At 40.1% G+C, this 10386-nt stretch overlaps 1 long non-coding RNA gene across 1 annotated transcript; it reads right to left on the bottom strand.

Annotated features, from left to right (window-relative positions):
• Positions 1-5532: 5532 nt before the first annotated feature.
• On the bottom strand, positions 5533-9769 carry LOC141571052 (uncharacterized). The gene is made up of 3 exons (XR_012495552.1): positions 9643-9769; positions 8789-8908; positions 5533-5663 (listed from the first exon to the last, which is right to left on the bottom strand). It is a non-coding gene; the product is annotated as an uncharacterized LOC141571052 (long non-coding RNA).
• Between the last annotated feature and the right edge of the window lie 617 nt (positions 9770-10386).

Genomic DNA, 10386 nt, shown 5'->3' with positions numbered 1-10386 from the left:
CCCCCCGCCCTCCTCCCTGCCTGCCTCCCTCCCTCCCTTGCTCCCTCCCTCGCCTCCCCTCTCCGCCCTCCTCCCTCCGCCCTTCCTCCCCAGTGTTTGTTTCAAGCTTGTGCAACCGGGAGGTGGAGGCGGAGGGAGGGCGAGCCACCCCGCCGCGAGGTGCGGAAGTTCGCCGCCGCTGTTCATTGGCAGGCAGCGCGGCTTTCATCATTTCTCGAAAAGTCAATTTCATTTTCACTTCCCCATGTCGTGGCAGCGGGAGCAACAAGCGGCTGCTCGTGAGTCTGTGGTTCGCACACCGGCGCGCTCACACTCGCCGCTCGAACACTCCAGTGGGGGGGTGGGGTCCGGAGGTGACAGGGCGCAAGCTTGGGTTCAGGCCAGAAGCTAGTGGCTGCAGGAGAGGGAAGCATCCTAAGGGTTATCTGAAGGTTGGGAAGGAGGGAGGACGAGGGCTTCCGGGGAAGCAAAGGGTTCTTGCCATCCAGTTGGTGGGGCAGGTGTAACTGGTGTTTAGCACCAATGTTTTCAGAGTGAATAAAAATTCACTCTGTAACACTACCCACTTAAGAGTAACAAAAGGAACAATTAACCGACAAGACTTAGATATTAATGCAAGAACCGGGTCAAGTGACTGGCTTCCTGAACCTTATTTGAAACCTTATCATAATTAAGGGTGTAACCATTTGAGGAGCTGCTGCCATCTCTAACACCACCTGGCGCTCAGTTTTTCACCTAGGGCGATAAGGAAGGCCTTTCCCTAGTAACTCAACGGTGGCACACTCCAAGACTGACATGGCCTGTGCAACATAAGTTACCTTATTGCAGGAGGAGATGTGAGAATTTTAATTAAAGATGTCTTGGTCATGGCTGGTACAGAAGAGAGACTTTATACTGTAGTACTTCCAGTTGGGTTCAAATTTGGCCTCCTTTAGTTACTAGTTGGGCATCCTTGGGCAAGTTGTGTAACCAAAAGGCTCCGTTTTCAATGCTGTGAAATGGGGATAAATGAAAGAATGCATGAATACAGGTACAGTGCCTGTCACCTTAAGGTATCTTAGCCCAAACTAATACAATTCACTTGGGACCTACTGGGTTTTGCTCCTTTACTTTAAAACCACAAACTCCCGTCTAATTTTACCTGTTTCTTTCCCTCACTTGCGCCTTTATCAGACTTCACCCAAACTTTTCTACCGAAAGTCCCTTCCTGAGATGCCATAGCTATTTATATGTAAACATGTCTTTAAAATCATAACAACATCCCTCTTTGTCACAGAAATATTGAATTCTATGGACTGGAAAAAGAGAAGTACCGAAATATGCAGATGCAGTGAGGAGACAGGTAGAGTTCAGGCTTCTGTTTTGTGGTGGTCTCAGAAGTAGATCTCACATTTCTTATCCTCTTTCATATAATCCTATCTGACACAGCCACTCACTTTCTAATTTTAGATAGCAGTGATCACTCCAGGCAATTAGAGTCACTATGTACAAACTCTGTAGGATAGTTGCCACTCTACCCACTGATGGACCCAAGTTAAAAACCCAGTCATTCTTGATGTCTTCTTTCCCCCAACATACAGTAAGTCCTCATCAACGTCCTCATCAACGTTGTGAATAGGTTCTGAGACTTTAAGTGAAACTACGTATAAATAAACCAATTTTACCACAGGCTAATTAACAAACAGTAGCATCTTATCAACGTCATAATGAAAGTGTTGAACTGAACGATGTTATTCAAGGACTTGCTGTACTTCCCATCAGTAGTATCCTATTAACCTGTGGGTGCTACACCCAGATATCTCTGGACCTGGCCCCTTTTCCTCCCCGTTGCGTGTCCTTCATTCAGTTATTGCAGTGGCCTTGTAACTGTGCTTCCAGTCTCCAAACTCTAAAACCACATGGCTGTCCCAGTTAAGGGGCAAATTAAGTCCAGATAAGGCTCAATGCTCCTAACTCCGCCCCTCAATCAAGTCCATTTGACAAAACATGTAAAGTCCGTTATAATCTGGCCCCAAACTCCTTTGCCAGCCACATGTCCTGCTACTATCCCACAAGCCCTACATCCCTCCCTTGTCAAACCAGTTGCCATTCCTTTTGTTAAAAATATAGCCATCCTTGTGTTCCTTGTTTTATCTTTAGCATGGCACCCAGCACATAGGCAAATACTTGTGAATTAATCATTCCTTGCCCTTGATTCTCATAAAATAGTTTAGACTTTATCAGAGTATTTATTTTCTTAATGTAAATGTAATTGGTATTTATTATACAGAATGCACAAAATACAGAAAAGTTAAAAGAAGAAAATCCGCGTGAAATCTTAACAGTCAAGAATAGACTGGTTGATATTTTCACATTGTCATGCAGGGTGGCCTGCGGGGTCTCTGGTCCCACTCCCCACACAAGAACGCAGAACATGGTGAGACCAAAAAGGAACACCTATGGAGCCATAGATAGAGGAGTCATACCACTACATTCTCGCTGGCGGCTGGGTTGGAGACACAGGAGGCAGGAACCACACTATCCACAGCCTGCCGTCCATTTCTCTGCAATCTGCAACCCACACTCTGCCGTGCTAACTGCAATCCGAGCTTGCCAGCCACCATCTTCTTGCTAGCCCCCATTTGCTGCTAGCGTAGCCACAGCAGTTATATTAGTGGCCAATGGCTCACTGGTTACAGCTGACGGCCAACGAGCCACAGCGGATGGCCGTCCAATCACAGTTGATGGCCATTTACTACCTGAGCCGGCACCTTTCCACGTGAGGGTGAGAGCCTGCAAACTGCACTCCTGGCTCTGTCCCCACACACATATTTCCTTCTAGTGGTTTTTCTGGGGAGCCATTTCCAGTCACTCACATCCTGCCCAGTCTTTCTCTATCATTTAGTAATGCCCATCAGGCTCCCTGTTTTCCAGGATGCCTGTGTGACATCCCTCTGTCCTGTTCTATTCCTTGTCTGTCTCCTCTTCTGCTGACAGCCCCCTAAGTTATGGTGTTTCCAGACCATCTATCCTGAGCTCTGGATGCATAACCTCCTAGATGTGCCTCAGGTGTAACAAGTTAAACACCTAAAACTAAACTGGTAACACCTTTCCTTGCAACCTTGTCTTTGTCGCTTCATTCATCAGCCAGGAAACTGGGAGGCATCACCCGACTCTAGCCTTTCCTGAGCCCCTGGGAGCTCCCTGAGGGCACAGGTATTGTTTCCAATTTTCCAGGCCCCTAAGCTCATAAAGCATAGAATGAATTTCACTCTGTTCTTAATGCCCTTAATGACATGTCACTGCAGACCAAAAATGTAAATACGCCCCCAAAATCCACGATATTGATGTACACAGAAATATTTCTTAGCCCTTTGATGAGATGCATATCGTCATAAATCTCTGAAAAAATGCATCGATATAGCCAAATATAACCATTTTTGAAAGTTTCTGGAAAAGTAACCTTTGCCATACCAAGGAAATCTGACCAAACACCTTGGTCTAATACAAAAACCACTGTCTGAACAGTATTGTGTAATGAGACTAGAGTGATCTCCTGTGAGGCACATTGATGTATCAGCTGTGGAATGAATGGAACATCCTAAAAAAAGATCTACCCGGATGCATTTGGTCTAATTCCTTTTTAGGGGAGTCGAGTAAGGCTAGTGATTACACGGGCAGTGCAGTAGTGCAGTAACTGATCTGTCCGTGAATGGCTATCAACTAGGGAAGAAATTTAAATATACATTCAAGGTTAACCCCTTTCAAATGGATTTTTAATGTACTTTTCTAAAAAATGAGAATAGATTCATAAAATCATTCAAGTAACAAACATTTATTGAGTGCTCAGGAATTTTGCACAGCCCTGGGAATACAGCAGTGAACAAAACAAATGAAAATCCCTGCCTTGCCAGAAGCTTTCTTACAGTCTAGTAAATTGGCATGTTAATTGCCGTTGTATCACCTCAGTAATGACAGCGACATCACCTCCATCTATAATCACAGCCGGTAGAACTGTACATTAAAGTTAAGAATGTAGAATATGATGGCGTACTAACTAAAGTGTTACGTATTTATAGCTGTGATGAAATGGGTGGCTCCTCATCAGTGTGTCAGTTGAAGCCCAAATTCTCTCCACAGTAGCACTGGTACCACTTCTGTTCTGGCCACTGAGTGTCTCCTCCATGGTGCTATAATTCTGGGGGTTATAAAATCAGAGCAGTTGGCCAATATAAAGCCATACATTATAGTTCTGCATTGCAAAGACTATTATTGTGAAGTCCACGTTGAATGGACATACAGCCAAATTAGATTTTAGTTGAGACAATAGAACTGAGACGTTGAAAAAGCCTTCAAGGTTCAAGGATTATAGGCATCAAGTTGGAGAACTTCTTGACGATTACCTCATGTAGTGGTTTCTTCCATCTTACTAGAAACTCTGAAATGAGGTTCATTTTGTTGCAACTGTTCTCCGAAAATTGTGAACTTAAATTGAGTAATATATTGCCTAATCCTTAGTAAGAAGTATTAATTTTGTCCTGTTCTCATGATGAAGGGGAAAAGACTCTTTAGAATATTTTTTTGCTGTAATTGCTCTGTTCCATCCCAAATGGCTTTAAAATATTCATTACTTCTCTAAGGTGACAAACTATAAAGTAGTGTTTTACGTGTAAAGTCAGAAGGAAAAAGTGTCGATAGTTTTGCCTTGAAGTTCTTTAGAAAGAATTACTATAGTAGTTTCAGGTATTAAACATATTTTAAACAAGAAATAAATGTCACATATGTAATGTGAATTCAGCAAACCACATGATTCACTGGATCTGAATATTTGAAGAATTGTTACAGCTTTCACTATCTCTTTGCAAGCTCCTCACTGGCAGCATGTGAAGTTTGATGACATAAAGTGTGTTCTGCCTCCCCAAACTTCCTAGCGTTTTGAACGATACACTTTTATTCTATTTGAAAATGTTTGGAAATTTGCCAATCAGAAAGACAGAAGAGTGTCATAAAACAAAAAATTGAGAGTATTTTTAAATTTCCTCAGTTCTTCAAAAAACTTTATCGCTGCTAAATCAAAAATGTGCATGACAATTAATATATACTCTTGGTGCTTTGATGCAACTCCTGAACATTTCTCACCCCATTTATTGAGCGCTGTCGTGTTCCAGACATTCTGAGAGCTGCTGCAAAAGCAATAAGTCCCTGGTCCCAGGGAGCTTACCTTCTAGTGGGGGTGATTTCAAAGACAAACAAGCAAACCAATAACATAGTTACAGATTTATGTTTGTGTTCTGAAGAAAATAAACAAGAGCTTTGGTAGAAAATACTGGGGGATCTAGGTTCAAGTTTCCTCAGAGAAAACAACATTTAAGCCAAGACTTGAAGAATAAGAGCATACTGTATTAGCTTTCTGGGGCTGCCATAACAAAGTACCACAGACTAGGTGGCTTAAATAACAGAAATTTATTGTCTGACAGTTATGGAGGCCGGAAGTTCAAATTCAAGGTGTCCACAGGGTTGGTTCCGTTGAGGGCTGTGAAGAAAGGATCTGTTCCATGCCTCCTATTGTCTGGTGGTTTATCAGCAATCTTGGGCAATCTTTGGCTTGTGGAAGCATCACCTCAATCTCTGCCTTCATCTTCACATGGTATTCTCCCAGGGTGTGGGTCTGTGTCCAAATTTCCCTGTTTTATAAGGATATTAGTCATTGGATTAGGGGTCTACCCTCCAATATGATCTCATCTTAACTAATTACATCTTCAAAGATCTATTTCTACATAAGATCACATTCTGAGGTACTGAGGGGTTAAGACCTCAACATATGAATGAGAGGGTACACAACATAACCCATAACAGGTTAACGGGTGCCAATTGTGACTGAAGCCCCTATGCAGGGGAGAGTGGGGACAAAGACCCTAAAGCAAAATGGTCTGGCATATTCTGGGAACTGAAAGAAGGTAAGTGTGACTTCAGAGTTGTGAAGGAGGATAAGAAGGACACGGGCAGAGGCAGAGGTCAGATCAAGGAGTTTGGATTTTATTCTAATATCAATGGGAAGAGTTTTGAAGGGTGCTGTGATTTTAGAAGGTCATGCTATAAATTTCCCAGTTGTCTCCTCAACATCAATGAAATGCGAGGATTTCTTAATTTGTGGATTTCTTAGAGGAAATTGCAACTGTTCTTTCATTGCCTTCTTAGTTTGTTACATGATGAATTTGCTGAGTTAAAATGCATTTTTGATATTCTGAAACAGTTTAGTCTATTTATATTCCACTTTTGAATTCCTAAGTTATGTACTTATTTTCCTTTAACTTTCTTTCTGATTTCCATCTCCACAACTGGAGCAAAATTTTACTTCATTATTTTTACCCCCCGAAAAAATTAAAAAACAAACAAAAAAGCAATAAACGAAGATCTGTTCAATGTGGATTCCAGGCGCACACTACACACTATTTTCCTCACTGTTTTGAGTGAAGTGATAGTTTTCAGAGATTATGTCACCACAAAATCAATATTCATTCCAAAATTTAATGGTTTCAAATGTAAGTCACTGTTTTCTAAAAATTCTCAGTCTTTTTTCCATCAGAAACTTTATGTAATAATTTTCACAAATCTGATTTTTTGTTAGCAGAACAATGAGCATAAGTAAAATCTTCATGATTTTCCTTGAATGTTTTGTAATTTGAAAGCAAATATTCGTTTAAACAGCCCATCACATATGGGCTGTGGATCCTGGTTTTTGGCACCACTCCATTCTTGACAACATGGAAAGGCCCGCTCTCTTCTGTTTTACATATTGAGGTTCTGATTAAGATTTCATTTAGGGAAAAGTTTCTGTTGTTAGGTTGCTGCAAAAGTAATTGCGGTTTAAAAGGTTAAAAATAATTGCCTAAACCGCAATTACTTTTGCACCAACCTAATACTAAAAAAAGCCACAAAAACTGGCTGTTGATTGTATTTCATTTTCAGATATTCAGATAATTAGGGTTAAAAACCAACCATGAGTGAAAACCTGTAAGACTGAAGGAGAGAAAGAAGTATGGATACCAACCAACCGAAGGCGGTGTGTGTGTCGACACAGTTGGGTAAGCTCCCAGGCAGGTTAGATGGGTTCATCATCACTTGAGTTGCTCAGATTGTCTCCATTGTCCTTTGTTTTTATTTCCTACCTTGATGAGAACTTTATCTTTCACGGGTGCAGAACCAAGAGAACCATGACCACTTGTTTCACAATGTACATGGTTGACGCTATGCTGTTGTAACACTTTGGACAAAACTTTTTCCCTCATTGAGAAATGAGAGGAAAATTATCCCTGACTCTGTCATCTTTCACAATGCTTATAAATATCTTATCAAACACATACTTTTCCTTTTGTTGGTATTTTTGCTTAGGATGAACTTAAGATCAGTATGATATTAGGAAATATCTATGCTACATTGAGGGTAAAAGAAAAATAAAGTTTTATATGTACAGTCTGACCACCCCAAAGATGTTCATATAAATAAGACCAAAGGGAACTACATCAAAACAGTAGTGGTTGTCTTTGAGTGATGGAACTATGGATGATTTCCTATTGAAAAATGCACATTTTTAATATAGATTGTACTTTTATTAATATAAAATGTTAAGTATTTTATAGGTGATTTCAGAAAATTATTTCTCGATACACTTATGATTTTATATAAATTACTTGTAAGTTTTACCTAGTTCTTTCCATAGGCTTCAAAAAAGAAAGCACTGATTAATACATTTTATATCTCTCACTACATTCTTTTAAGAATTTTTAAATCTTTGTCTTTAAGTTATATAAAAGATAATTTTTTTCCTACCAATGCTAAATAGTTTCTCCCAATCTTTTATCAAAATGTTCATTTTTAAAATGCATTTGTGTTTTTCTGAGCATCAAATATTGACTCCAAAAGAACATATAAGAACAAACTTATAAAATCTTTCCTAATTATAAATTTTCATTTCCCTTACATGCAAATTTCAGGTGCTATATTTTTAGCCATCAAATTTAAATTCTTAGATATCACACATGAATGAGAACTCTAAGAAAAATAAACTTTTATGTCAAATTTGTTCTTTTTGCCTTCCTTTATTCTTGCTCTTTCATATTTAGTCATCATATTTCCTATTTTGTTTGCTCAATTGCCACATACAAGCAGATTAACAGAAGGGAAGAGAACACATCTCATTTGAGGACAGTGGAGAAAAGGATCTCTCTCTCTCACACACACAGAGCAGAGTAGGGTTCTCTGCGTGCAGATACTCATTTGGAATTCAGAACATTATTTTCCCACAGAAATAATAAACTATAGTAGGGTAAGTATGCATATATACTCATAGTTGACCTTCATTATGTGTTAAAGTAAAGAGTTTGTGGGCTGACCTGGGAATACACTATTTTATAACATTGTACACATAGAACATTTTCATTCTGAAATCTAAGCAGCTGGTTTCAAAAGAAACTCGGAGAGCACACTGGTTGTGTAGGTCTGGGATAGCAGCTTCGGCAGGGCTGTGCTCAGCAGTTTGGAGGAGACAAGGAAGAAAGAGGCCTGGTTCCTGGTTTCCAGGCATTTCCAGTCTACATTGGGAGCAAGACCCACAATGAAAAGAGTATGTCAAGACAGAAATGATATTAATATGTGGCCCCATTCCCAGGCAACATTTTTATACATTCATTTTTCTGTTCATTCAGCACCTGTTTCTTGACTTTATAGTAATTATCTCTCTTTTTTATCCTTCAAATGATATTTTCTGATATAAATAATATAGTATAATATTAGAGCAATACAGACTTACTAGTAGTGATGAAATCAGAACTTGAGTGTCTGTCAGAACTGAATGATTGAATAAACTGTGGTTGATCCATTCTATGGGATGTTATGCACCAATAAAAACATATTAAGAATATCTGTTGATCTGGAGAGAGGATTAGGATGTATTATAAAGAATAAAAGTCAAGATGCAAAGAAATGTTCACATTATGATCTTTTTGCAAAGACAACTGTGACCATCCCCCCCCAAAAAAAGTTTGAATTAAAGAGGACGAAGGTGTGTATACAAAGCTGTTAGTACCGCTCACCTTGAGGACAGGTGGATTACTAATTTACTTCTTTACCTTTGTAGTGAAAAATGATAATTTTAAAACTGAAAATTTGGAAATACATAGCATATTAAAGAGAAAAATTAAAATCGCTTTGGTTATCTGATTTCTATTTTGTTAGGTAATATGTGGGTGTGGGTGTGTGCGCACGTGTGAATTGCTGGATAGTTAACTATAAGTAGATTTTTCTTGACTGTCCGCTATGTTTGTGTCACTTCAGGAGCCGCCTGGCAAGAGTGCTTTAAGCCAAAGCCACCCTAGAGACCCATGATGGAGACATTTTTAAGCAGGCAAACATTTCAGTTCCTTATGGGATCTGCCTGTGCTCCCTGTGGGAAAAGCCCATTTAGCCCTTTCTGTAAATCTCTGCCATCTCAATGGCAAGGAAGGGTTTCCTAACGTGTAAAACTGGGGGACTAAAGGACTGTTGCTCTCATGCCTGCATGAGCCCTGCTCTCATTAAGGGTTCTCTGCTTTATACTGATGAATTCTCCTCCATCATCTTAAAGAACCAAAACAGCTCCCTTCCGGGCCAGCTGGATGTACTCACAGGAAGGAAGCTGGGGAGTCCAGCCCCCAGAATGCGCTTTCACAAAGTGCTGTGTACATTTCTGCTCAACACTGCTCACGAGCCCATGACACCAATTCAGCGGCTTCGGGAAAGGTGGGGATCTTAGTCCCGTGTTCCCTGTACCTCTTCTGAAGAATTATTCACCAGGAAATAGATGGCCATTATGTCAACATGACACTTTCGTCAGTCAAGCACAAAAGTAAACAATTCCAGATGGTAAACAATGAAGCATAGTGAGGACTACGAAAGGAAAGGCTCAGCAGGCTTCCCACAGGTAGTGGGATGGAGCTCTACCTTAATGAATTGGTTAAAAATTAAATAGAGGTGTGTGTGTGTGTAATAGCCAGCTCTAAAAGGCCTTCATAGAAGCTTTCAGACTTTAAAATGTCCTCGTATCCCACAGAGAACACCCATCTAACAAACTCATCTGGTCCTATACTCCAAGCCAGCTCTGTGTTTAGGCCAAAGGGATTTTGTTGAATTAAACATTAAATATATTGCTAGTTAAGAAAATAGTTTTTTTTTCCCCCATTAAAAATTGGAGATGAGGGTTGGGGGAAGATTCATAGGTCCAACATGTGGAAAAAATATGCCCATTTAACAAGATCTCTGAGGCAGCTCTTCAGCCTCTAAAACTATAGATTGAAAACTACTTTGTTGTGATAGTTTAACTGATTCCTTAGGAATGAAAAAGTTAAGAGTCACCAGATCAGTGCCTGCAGA

This window comes from Rhinolophus sinicus, linkage group LG04 (assembly GCF_036562045.2).
Source record: "Rhinolophus sinicus isolate RSC01 linkage group LG04, ASM3656204v1, whole genome shotgun sequence".
Classification (NCBI taxonomy): Eukaryota; Metazoa; Chordata; class Mammalia; order Chiroptera; family Rhinolophidae; genus Rhinolophus; species Rhinolophus sinicus.
This window is presented reverse-complemented; position numbering and strand designations above follow the sequence as displayed.